The 12,882-nt window shown below is 40.2% G+C and overlaps 1 protein-coding gene across 1 annotated transcript in view; it reads left to right on the top strand.

The window, feature by feature from the left end:
- Nucleotides 1-12,882, top strand: part of LOC126259631 (probable asparagine--tRNA ligase, mitochondrial) — a 71,306-nt gene that overhangs the window by 22,521 nt on the left and 35,903 nt on the right. The gene's annotated exons all lie outside the window — the stretch shown is intronic.

Below are 12,882 nucleotides of genomic sequence, written 5' to 3'. Positions count from 1 at the left end.
ATTGGCATAGGAAAAAAGTATACATTTGGAATTAAATTGACTTCAACTGTTGCTTTCTCAATTACCCTTTCTTCTTACTCATAATATTCTAGTCAACAATGTGATTTGTTTAATGTTTTTCACACGTTTTCTTTATGTTTCATTAAAAAGGTGAGGCTAATCCTACTAATATCTTACCTATCATGTTATGGATGTAAACTGTATTACTTTTGGTGTGGGATTAATTTGTTCTTGACTTTTGTTTAAAAAAGGCAGTAATTAGTGAAAGTGCACATACTGTGTACCCAGACTTTGTCGTCTGCTGCAGTTGGTAACTGCTTGCACAATGAATTATGGAAAGCAAATATGACCAATTGTGAGTTTGATGTTGGTAGCCAATGACATTGCTTGTTCGCAATATCCTTCGCCTCGTATATGAAATTAGCTAGTAATTGGTCCAAAGTGAGCTATTAGGTTCCACACTAAGCACTACCTCGGAAATCATGGCTTCCGAAAAAGCAGCCAGATATTTGTGACAAGCAAGATTATTTATGAAATCTTTACGGGTTATCAGCCGAGTGGCATTGTCTTCTAGTCGCAATGTTTCAATGGATTGCATCTTCACCTGAAGATTATGGATACATAATCCATTGAAGCGTTGTGACTAGAAGACGACACCACTCGGCTGATAACCCATGAAGATTTCATAGCTGAAATATGCTGAGAAAGCCTGCAATTGCATAAAAGCAAGATTATAAGTTTCATTGTTGCTCTTTTCACTCACAGTGATTTAATCTGTGCTATTTCATCCCAACCTAACCACAATCTTGAAAATTGTTACATATTTAGAAAAATGGCCAAATATTTGTGACTCTTATCTCTTTGGTGACAAATGAGATTGTAAGACTGAATGATTCTTATTGGCTACTGTGTACTATCACACAACTGGCTACAACGAACAATAACAAATTGCCAACAGTAGCATACATTGGAAGAGCTGGTTCTGCCATAAGTACTACTCTTTAGCCAGTTTAGTTTATTAATCAGTTTATAGACTTTTCAATAGTCATGGGTGACTGGAATTCGAGTGTAGGAAAAGGGAGAGAAGGAAACGTAGTAGGTGAATATAGATTGGGGCTAAGAAACGAAAGAGGAAGCCGCCTGGTAGAATTTTGCACAGAGCACAACTTAATCATAGCTAACACTTGGTTTAAGAATCATGATAGAAGGTTCTATACATGGAAGAACCCTGGAGATACTAAAAGATGTCAGATAGATTATATAATGATAAGACAGAGATTTAGGAACCAGGTTTTAAATTGTAAGACATTTCCAGGGGCAGATGTGGACTCTGACCACAATCTATTGGTTATGACCTGTAAATTAAAACTGAAGAAACTGCAAAAAGGTGGGAATTTAAGGAGATGGGACCTGGATAAACTGAAAGAACCAAAGGTTGTACAGAGTTTCAGGGAGAGCATAAGGGAACAATTGACAGGAATGGGGGAAAGAAATACAGTAGAAGAAGAATGGGTAGCTTTGAGGGATAAAGTAGTGAAGGCAGCAGAGGATCAAGTAGGTAAAAAGACGAGGGCTAGTAGAAATCCTTGGGTAACAGAAGAAATATTGAATTTAATTGATGAAAGGAGAAAATATAAAAATGCAGTAAATGAAGCAGGCAAAAAGGAATACAAACGTCTCAAAAATGAGATCGACAGGAAGTGCAAAATGGCTAAGCAGGGATGGCTAGAGGACAAATGTAAGGATGTAGAGGCTTATCTCACTAGGGGTAAGATAGATACTGCCTACAGGAAAATTAAAGAGACCTTCGGAGATAAGAGAACCACTTGTATGAACATCAAGAGCTCAGATGGAAACCCAGTTCTAAGCAAAGAAGGGAAAGCAGAAAGGTGGAAGGAGTATATAGAGGGTCTATACAAGGGCGATGTACTTGAGGACAATATTATGGAAATGGAAGAGGATGTAGATGAAGATGAAATGGGAGATACGATACTGCGTGAAGAGTTTGACAGAGCACTGAAAGACCTGAGTCGAAACAAGGCCCTGGGAGTAGACAACATTCCATTGGAACTACTGACGGCCTTGGGAGAGCCAGTCCTGACAAAACTCTACCATCTGGTGAGCAAGATGTATGAAACAGGCGAAATACCCTCAGACTTCAAGAAGAATATAATAATTCCAATCCCAAAGAAAGCAGGTGTTGACAGATGTGAGAATTACCGAACAATCAGTTTAATAAGCCACAGCTGCAAAATACTAACACGAATTCTTTACAGACGAATGGAAAAACTAGTAGAAGCCGACCTCGGGGAAGATCAGTTTGGATTCCGTAGAAATACTGGAACACGTGAGGCAATACTGACCTTACGACTTATCTTAGAAGAAAGATTAAGGAAAGGCAAACCTACGTTTCTAGCATTTGTAGACTTAGAGAAAGCTTTTGACAATGTTGACTGGAATACTCTCTTTCAAATTCTAAAGGTGGCAGGGGTAAAATACAGGGAGCGAAAGGCTATTTACAATTTGTACAGAAACCAGATGGCAGTTATAAGAGTCGAGGGACATGAAAGGGAAGCAGTGGTTGGGAAGGGAGTAAGACAGGGTTGTAGCCTCTCCCCGAAGTTATTCAATCTGTATATTGAGCAAGCAGTAAAGGAAACTAAAGAAAAATTTGGAGTAGGTATTAAAATCCATGGAGAAGAAATAAAAACTTTGAGGTTCGCCGATGACATTGTAATTCTGTCAGAGACAGCAAAGGACTTGGAAGAGCAGTTGAACGGAATGGATGGTGTCTTGAAGGGAGGATATAAGATGAACATCAACAAAAGCAAAACAAGGATAATGGAATGTAGTCGAATTAAGTCGGGTGATGTTGAGGGTATTAGATTAGGAAATGAGACACTTAAAGTAGTAAAGGAGTTTTGCTATTTGGGGAGCAAAATAACTGATGATGGTCGAAGTAGAGAGGATATAAAATGTAGACTGGCAATGGCAAGGAAAGCGTTTCTGAAGAAGAGAAATTTGTTAACATTGAGTATAGATTTAAGTGTCAGGAAGTCTTTTCTGAAAGTATTTGTATGGAGTGTAGCCATGTATGGAAGTGAAACATGGACGATAAATAGTTTGGACAAGAAGAGAATAGAAGCTTTCGAAATGTGGTGCTACAGAAGAATGCTTAAGATTAGATGGGTAGATCACATAACTAATGAGGAGGTACTGAATAGGATTGGGGAGAAGAGGAGTTTGTGGCACAACTTGACCAGAAGAAGGGATCGGTTGGTAGGACATGTTTTGAGGCATCAAGGGATCACCAATTTAGTATTGGAGGGCAGCGTGGAGGGTAAAAATCGTAGGGGGAGACCAAGAGATGCATACACTAAGCAGATTCAGAAGGATGTAGGTTGCAGTAGGTACTGGGAGATGAAGAAGCTTGCACAGGATAGAGTAGCATGGAGAGCTGCATCAAACCAGTCTCAGGACTGAAGACCACAACAACAACAACAGACTTTTCAACCATTTAAGATTGTAAGCTTACCTAAGAAATGCCCAACAATTTTGGCACTGTAGCTGTTCTTCTGTTGTATGGCCCATGATCCAATGTGTCACGGAATATATGCCACCATTGTCATATTTCTTGTTGTCTTATATCTCCTCTGGCCGTCATGAAATAATCAGCATAGCCAGTTAAAATACGTTACTGAGCAGCAAAAAATGTTGTGTTTCAGCAAAGCATAATTACTTTTTTAAGTTATCACTTCTTGCTTATATTTCTTAGTCCACCTACAAATGCATACTTTAATTGAATCTTTTTGTGGTAACTCACACAAATATTCAAATTCATTACCAGACTTTGCAAATCACATTCTTTTTGTGGAATTTTGGTATTTTAAATGACAAAATATTTCTGGGTGTTATACCATATCACCATATAAAATACTTTAAATATCAACTGCAAGACTGAGGTTTCGGCCTTATTACAATGGCCTTCCTCAGGGCAAGACTGGTTTTGCAGGAGGAAAGATTCCACTATCTGCACACAGTTGGTGTCAATGTCACATCTGTGAAATTTTATTGTCCAACGAATATAATAGGCTAGCCATGACAAAAGGGAGAGGGCAAAAAGGAAACTATTCATGGACTATCCAGTTTGTCAGTAATTGGCGACAGTTTGCAAATTATTTCTTCGCTTCTGCTTCTGGTGGGTATGTTTTCTTCTCAGCATGCATGGAAAACCTCCGACAGTGCGCCTGTAGCTGTTTGTTTAGGCTTTCAGATCCATACTCGTTGAGATTTCTGCCACACGACTGCTCACAGCCTGTCCTGAGATAGCCAGTAGCCAGGACACCAGAAGTTTGTAGTCATCGTTTTGAATTCAATCAGTGAGCTCCACCACTGGATCTGATGGCATTTCTGTTTGTCCAGCAAACCTTGACCTGTGGTAGTAGTCTGCTGCTCCACAGTGTGCATAGTAGATTGTCAGGAATGGTAACTGCTTTTACCTACCTTGCTCCACAGGTGATGCAGATATTGCGATTGTCTGTGTCTTACCAGATTTGCTCCTCATGCAACATTGTGACACTCTGGATTAATTCTGATGTAAGCCTTTCATATGAATTCTCTTGAGGGGGTGCAGTAGTCACATTTTGTACTTGTGCGGGGTAGAGGTTGTCAAGTTTACTCAGTATGAGGGTGAATTATAGAGGGTAATTACTAAGTAGCAAAAGTTGGCTTCTACTTGCACAAACCATGGTATTGGATTATTTGGCTGGAACAGAGGCAAATTGACCGCTAACTTGGACATTGCCGGCATGTCGGTGATCTTGAATAATAATTAAATGCAGTGGTGGTGGTTCTGTCTTCTTCAGCTCAAATCACATTAGTGTCATGTCTTGTCGGGTGCAGCTTAATTTGGACTGTCCAACCTTTGAGATAACATATTCAGTCTGAGATTATAAGTTGAGGTGGATTAAAATTCTTTATTGGCGAATAACTGGGTCCATTTTCTAGCTCATAAAACAAATTTTTACAGGAGATGAGTAGGAGATCAGAAACAATTAACTGAAAGCAAAGTCATTCCTGAATGTAAGAATATTTCATGAACAGCAGGATACTCATTACTATTGTAACTGGAAGCAATAGTAAGTACAGAGCAGCTAAACATGAAACAAAAAAACCATATCAAAATTCACACGTCAAGGAATATTAGAAATTGTAAGATTTCACATCCTATCATATTAACTGACGTGTGTCTCTATAATAAAGATACATAATGTAAGTAGACTTATATTTCAGCTACTATATATACATTCAGCATTTTGTAGAAGTCCATGTGCATACAGTTGTTTGTTCCTCTGTATGCCACTAATGGTGGATTGTAAACCTGAAAATCAGTTTCGGCACATAAACATTTCTAGTGCAGTTCTTGGCATATAGAAGATGCCCTTTAATAAATATCTGAAAGCTGTAGAGCACCAAGCATTCAATTATATTTAAATGATGTAGTGCCACACCCCTCCCCCAACAGAGACCATATTTAGTCTGTTTGTTTTATTTGTCCACTGGGACAAAATCAGTGAAAAACATTTGCATTATGTACTGGAATGGCAAAAAAGTGCTCTCACAAATTTCAGCAGTTCTGGAAGATGACCTTCATGCTTTTTGTAGCCAAAATAGCAAACACATTCATCACAGGCATTTAAATTTTGAAAAGGTAGTCAATTTTACACCAAAAATTGACTTGAATCACATAATTGGTTGTACCTTGTGTGGCATCACCAATCGTGATAACTTTTTCATTCATATGCTGAATGCAGATTTCGTTTTATGTATTTTTGAATTTGATTTCATCCAATCAGAACATTTTAAACCTGTAAATGATACACTCCAGGACTCTAAATATCCCACACATTTGTCAAATACAAGTCACCATATAGTTGAAGCACAGTGACAGGACAGTGTAGTGTGCTGGAACCATGTGTGTTTTGTGTTTTCTCCAAAGACATTGTCTGAAATCTCATCACCATTTCTCTGTCTTGATGATATGCCTGTCAGCCGCACAGTGCGGTTCACACTTAGGAGTAGAGGTTCTCTCACTTTCTAGTTGTTCTAAGTAGTCATAAATTATTAAACTCAAATGATGTACAAGAAATAAATATACTTTATTTTTCGTAAAATTTATATGCTTTTAGTTGTTTGTGCATGGAAAAGAAAAAGCTTGTAAAGCGTCGTAATTGTAGATTTCTTCCGTCAGTTTCTTGAAACACTTGAACATGTAGTTTTACTATAACTGAAAAGTTTCTTATTGGTGATATCTTCAAAATTCCAGTATTGTGTGAGTTGTTCTGTCCTTATTGTGTGCTGTAGAATGAGAAGTCCCACTCTATGAGCAACACCCTGCAAATGTACTATCATTGGACATCTGCTGTATGTAAAATCATTGTAATTGGTTATTTTATCCAAATTAATTTTGTCAGGGACACTAAAGGACCAGGAAGGACGGTTAAACCTTATGGATAATGTCTTGAAAAGAGGTTACAAGATGAACAACAAAAGGCAAGGGTAATTGAATCTAGTTGAATTAAATCAGAAAATGCAGAAGGGACTAGATTAGGAAAACAGACGTTAAAATTGGTAGACAGCTTAAAAAACTGATGGTGCAAGTAGAGAGAATATAAAATACAGACTGGCAATAGCAAGAAAAGCATTTCTGAAAAAGAGACATTTATTAATATTGAATATGAATTTAAGTCTTAGGAAGTGTTTTTGATCTGGAGATCTTATATGGAAATAAAATGTGCATAATAAACAGTTCAAACAAAAAGAAAATAGAATCTTCTGAAATGTGGTACTGCAGACGAATGTTGAAAATTACCTAGGTAGACCAAATAACTGATGAGGAAGTACTGAATTGAATTTGGGAAATAAGAAATTTGCGGAATAACTTGGCTAAAAGAAAGATCACTTAATAGTACATGTCCTGAGGCCTCAAGGAATCCTCAACTTTGTAATGGAGGGAAGTGTGGATGCTAAAATTGTTAGAGGCTTGAATGCAGTAAGCAGCTTCAAAAGGATATAGGTTGTAGCAGAAATGCAGTGATGAAGACTCTTGCACACAGGGTAGACAAGTGTGGAGAGCTGTACCGTACCTGTTGGATCGAAGACAAAGCAAAAACAACAAAAGATCCAAATTCTCTTCCTTAGTTCCAGTAATACTAACATCGATATTAATGGGAGTAATAATCCAGAATGAAATTTTTACTCTGCAGCAGTGTGTGCGCTAATTTGAAACTTCCTGGCAGATTAAAACTGTGTGCCGGACCAAGATTCGAACTTGGGACCTTTTCCTTTCATGGGCAAGGGTTCTACCGACTGAGCTACCCAATCACAACTCACATCCTCAGAGCTTTACTTCCTCCAGTACCTTATCTCCTACCCTCCAAACATCACAGAAGCTCTCCTGTGAACCTTGCAGAACTAGCACTCCTGAAAGGAAGGATACTGTGGAGCCTGGGGGATGTTTCCAGAATGGCAGAAATAAAGCTGTGAGGACGGGTCGTGAGTTGTGCTTGAGTAGCTCAGTCAGTAGAGCACTTGCCTGCAAAAGGCAAAGGACCCAAGTTCGAGTCTCAGTCCAGCACACAGTTTTAATCTGCCAGGAAGTTTCATATTGGCGCACATTCCAACGCAGAGTGAAAATTTCATTCTGGAAACTTCCCCCAGGCTGTGGCTAAGCCATGTCTCTGCAGTATCCTTTCTTCCAGGAGCTCTAGTTCTGCAAGGTACACAGGAGAGCTTCTATGAAGTTTGGAGGGTAGAAGATGAGTTATGGCGAAAATAAAGCTGTGAGAAAGGGCCCAGAGTTGTATGGGGCAACTCAATCAGTAGAGCACTTGCCTGCGAGAGGCAGAAGTCCTGAGTTTGAGTCTCAGTCCGGCACACAGTTTTAAGCTGCCAGGAAGTTTCAGGAGTAATAATAATAATAGTAATAATATAATAACAATAATAATAATAAACCTCGTGGAGGCCCGGGAAAAGAATAGGCCTCTGGTATCTTCTGCCAGTCGTAAAAGGCGACGAAAAGAACAAACCACTAATAGGGCTAACCCCCCTTTTAGTGTGATTAGTTGGTTCAGGACAGAACTAATGAAGCCTCGGACAAGCGCTGTCATGGTCGGGGACGGCGCTTGAACCCTATGCCCGTCCACAATGGTAACGACACTGCTAGCCACATGGAAAATGATTTAAATCCAAATAGAGGTGTTTTGCAGGATATGCTTCCTGCAACCACTCTAGAAGGAAAACAAAGACAGAGGATGAGATGGTCAGATGAAGTTAACCGACACCTCATGTTCTGTTATTACCAAGCAACAAACTTAGGAACCAACACAACTGGATACAGATCACAAGTATACACAACATTTATTACCAGATACCCAGAATTAAAATTTTTAGCAGCACAATGACTAGTTGATCAGATCCGTGAAATAATAAAAAATAACAGGATACCCCAGTCAGAATTAGAAAACATCAAACAACAAGTACAACAAATACTGGAACAAAATAATGTGCAATCAGAAGAAGAAGAAAATACAGTAATGGACTCAAACATCCCAGAGCAAACAAACAAAGAACAACACGCATCAATTAAACAATCAGAGGAAAACGAAATCTTAAGACAGCCACCAGAACAAGCACAAATAGAACACGAAGTGACACACATGTTAGATATAGAAGAAAAATTTCAGCTGACATATATGTAATAGAAAGACACAAATACAGACATTAGACCATTCTTGCGTAGACCACCAAATAACCCACAAGTCGAAACAACAATAACAACTATCAACACAATCATACACAACAAAATAAATGAAAATACAACTATGGAAGAGTAACAACTACTGGTTTATATAGGAGCACCCACTACTCTAAATATACACACTAGGCAGAGATCAGAACCAACCAACACACAGAAGAAACCCCAAAACCAGCATGGCAACACAGGATACAGATCAGAATTGAAAAACTGAGAAAAGACATCGAACAGCTAACACAATTTATAAGAAATGAAATATCAGACAAAAAAACGAAAAAGGTTAGGTAAAAATCTCACAAGAAGCAATAGAGGAATTAGATGAAAAGAAACAGAAATTACAAGCATTGGCCAAACGACTTAGAAGGTACAAAAAACTGAAAATAGAAGGAAACAAAACCAAACATTCAACACAAACCAAAAGAAATTTTACCAGACAATAGATAACACACACATTAAAATAGACAATCCACCAAACATAACAGACATGGAACACTTCTGGAGCAGCATATGGTCAAACCTGGTACATCATAACAGACATGCACGGCGGATACAAGCAGAAACAGACACATACAAGATGATACCACAAATGCCTGAAGTGATAATTTTGCAACATGAAGTCACCCGAGCAATTAATTCTACGCACAATTGGAAAGCCCCTGGAAAAGATAAAATAGCTAATTTCTGGCTAAAGAAGTAAAGGCCTTTACAAATGTCTGCTTGTCTGTGTATGTGCGGTTGGATATGGGTGTGTGTGCCAATGTATACCTGTCCTTTTTCCCCCTAAGGTAAGTCTTTCCACTCCCGGGATTGGAATGACTCCTTACCCTCTCCCTTAAAACCCACATCCTTTCGTCTTTCCCTCTCCTTCCCCCTTTCCTGATGAAGCAACCGTTGGTTGCGAAAGCTTGAATTTTGTGTGTATGTTTGTGTTTGTTTGTGTGTCTATCGACCTGCCAGCGCTTTCGTTTGGTAAGTCACATCATCTTTGTTTTTAGATAAATTTTTTAACAGTTACATTACAGACCCATACACATTCCTTGATGCACTTACACAAGGAATAACTTATCTGAAACCTAAAGATCAAGCAGATACAGCAAACCCAGCAAAATATTGCTGCATAACATGCCTACCAACAATATACAAAATATTAACTTCAGTCATTACACAGAAATTAATGACACATACAACACTGAACAAAATTATAAATGAAGAACAAAAAGGCTGTTGCAAAGGAGCACAAGGACGTAAAGAGCAACTGATAATAGATGCAGAGGTGACATATCAAGCTAAAACTAAACATAGGTCGCTACACTACGCATACATTGATTACCAAAAAGCTTTTGATAGTTTACCCCACTCATGGTTACTACAGATATTGGAAATATACAAAGTAGATCCTAAATTGATACAGTTCCGAAACATAGTAATAAAAAATTGGAAAACCACACTTAATATCCAAGCAAATTCAAATAATATCACATCACAGCCAATACAGATTAAGCGTGGAATATACCAAGGAGACTCATTAAGTCCTTTCTGGTTCTGCCTTGCTCTGAACCCACTATCCAACATGCTAAATAACACAAATTATGGATATAATATGACTTCTGCATTTCATACTGCTCCTCCAGTACTGATGTTGCTGAGCGGCACCTACAGGGAGCCATCCGCAAGGCGCAATCGTGGGCTCTAGCCTACGGCTTCCAGTTTTCAGCCGTGAAGTCATGTGTCGGTGTCGTACCATTAATCCAGAACCAGAAATTTACATTAATGACTATCCACTCACTGTAGTGGAGACATATCGATTCTTAGGATTGGTTTTCGATTCCTGATTGACGTGGCTTCTTCATCTTCATCAGCTGAAGCGAAAGTGCTGGCAGCACCTCAGTGCCCTCCGCTGCCTGAGCACCACCACTGGGGTGCAGATCACTTTATGCTGCTGCAGCTCTACAGAGCCCATTTTCAATCGTGCCTTGATTACGGGAGTCTGGTTTATGGTTTGGTGGCGCCCTCAGCGTTGCGTTCACTTGACCCAGTGCACCACTGTGGCATTCATCTGGCAACAGGAGCTTTTAGGACGAGTCCTGCGATGAGCCTCCTGGTGGGGGCCGGAGTCCCTCCATTGAAGGTGAGGTGTGCACAACTGCTCGCCAGTTACATTGCACACATTCTTAGTTCTCCTGAGCATCCGAATTACCGTCTCCTTTTCCCATCCACGGCAGTTCATCTCTCGCATCAGAGGCCCAGGTCAGGGCTTACGATTGCAGTTCACGTCCGATCTCGTGTCTGAAGTAGAGTCCTTGCCTTTACCACCTATACTCTAGGTCCATTCATGTACATCACCATGGTGTACACCTAAGCTGAAGCTTCGCCTGGACCTTTCACATGGACCTAAGGACTCAGTTAACACCGCTGCTCTCTGCTGTCACTTTGTCTTGATTCTTCACATGTACCGGGACCATGAAGTGGTTTACACTGACGGCTTGATGGCTGATGATCACATTGGCTTTGCGTATGTTCATGGAGGATGTATTGAACTGCACTCCTTGCCAGATGGCTGCAGTGTTTTCACTGCAGAGCTGGCGACCAATCCTCATGCTCTTGAGCACATCCGCTCATGCCCTGGCGAGTCATTTCTTCTCTGTACTGACTCCTTGAGCAGTCTACAAGCTATTGACCAGTGCTACCCCCGCCACCCTTTGGTAGCGACCATCCAGGAGTCCACCTATGTCCTGGAACGTTCCAGTCGTTTCGTGGTGTTTTTATGGACCCCAGGCCACGTCCTTCGAATCCCAGGAAATGAACTTGCCAACAGGCTGGCCAAACAGGCTACACGGAAACTGCTTCTGGAGATCGGCATCTCCGTAACTGACCTGCGATCATTAATATGCCGCAAGGTTTTTCAGCTTTGGGAGACAGAATGAGGTACTCTCAGTATGCACAACAAACTTTGTGCCCTTAAGGAGACTGTAAATGTGTGGAAGACCTCCATGCAGGCCTCTCACAGGGACTCTGTGGTTCTCTGCTGGCTCCGCATTGGCCATACGTGGTTAATGCATGGCTACCTCCTCCGTCGCGAGGATACACCTCAGTTTCACTGTGGCTCACATCTGACTGTTGTCCACATCTTTCTGGACTGCCCACTTTTAGCTGCTCTGTGGTGGACTATTAACCTTCCTAGCACCCTACCTTCGATGTTGGGCGGCAATGCCTCAACAGCAGATTTAGTTTTACGTTTTATTCGTGAGGGGCGTTTTTCTCGTATCATCTAAGGGTGGGCATTTAGCCTTCTCTCTGAGGTCGCCACCCTCCCTCCATTTTAACTCTGTCACACTTTCTTTGCATTTGTTTGTCTTGGTGGTCATCTTTTCCGTACATGTGTTCATCTTGCCTTGTCTTTTTGGGGTGGACATTTTAGTGTGTTGCAGAGTGGTTGGCTCATCCCCTTTTGTTATTGTGATCAGCCAGCCCAGACCAAATGCTCTATGGTTTTAATACCTTCTTCTACTTTTCCATGTGGTGTATGTTTTCCCCATTTTTTGTTCTTTCCATTCATTTTCCTTTTAGATGTGGTGTTGGGTGTTTTTGTACTTTGAGCCTTGCTTGCATCAGGAAAAAGGGACTGATGACCCTGGAGTTTGGTATACCCCAAACCAACCAACCAATCCATATGTGCAATCCCAGAACTTTCTTTCTCAAATTGAGGCCCATGATTGAAACTTACAGAGTTGTTTTGGCAAGGAATGCTCTTTCTACCTGTGATAGTCTCTTATATACTCCATCCTTTGTCCATCTTTGAACTTTTTCAATGTTCTCCTTCAGTCCTATCTGGTAAGGATCCCATACCACATGCATGACTCCAAAAGAGGATATGGACAAGTTGTGTAGATAGTCTCTGTAGTAAATATGTTGCATCTTACCTCTAAGGTAGTAGAATTCCTTCATCTTGTACACTGTGTGGTACATTCTGCATTCATATATTGTACTCACTCCATTCAATAGTTCTTGTAGCTCTTCCACCTTTTATAGGGTGTAGGAATATCATCAGTGAGATGTTAACACCAATG

Source organism: Schistocerca nitens, chromosome 5 (assembly GCF_023898315.1).
Source record: "Schistocerca nitens isolate TAMUIC-IGC-003100 chromosome 5, iqSchNite1.1, whole genome shotgun sequence".
NCBI lineage: Eukaryota > Metazoa > Arthropoda > Insecta > Orthoptera > Acrididae > Schistocerca > Schistocerca nitens.
The sequence above is the reverse complement of the archived record's forward strand: the minus strand, read 5'-3'. Positions and strand labels throughout refer to the sequence as shown.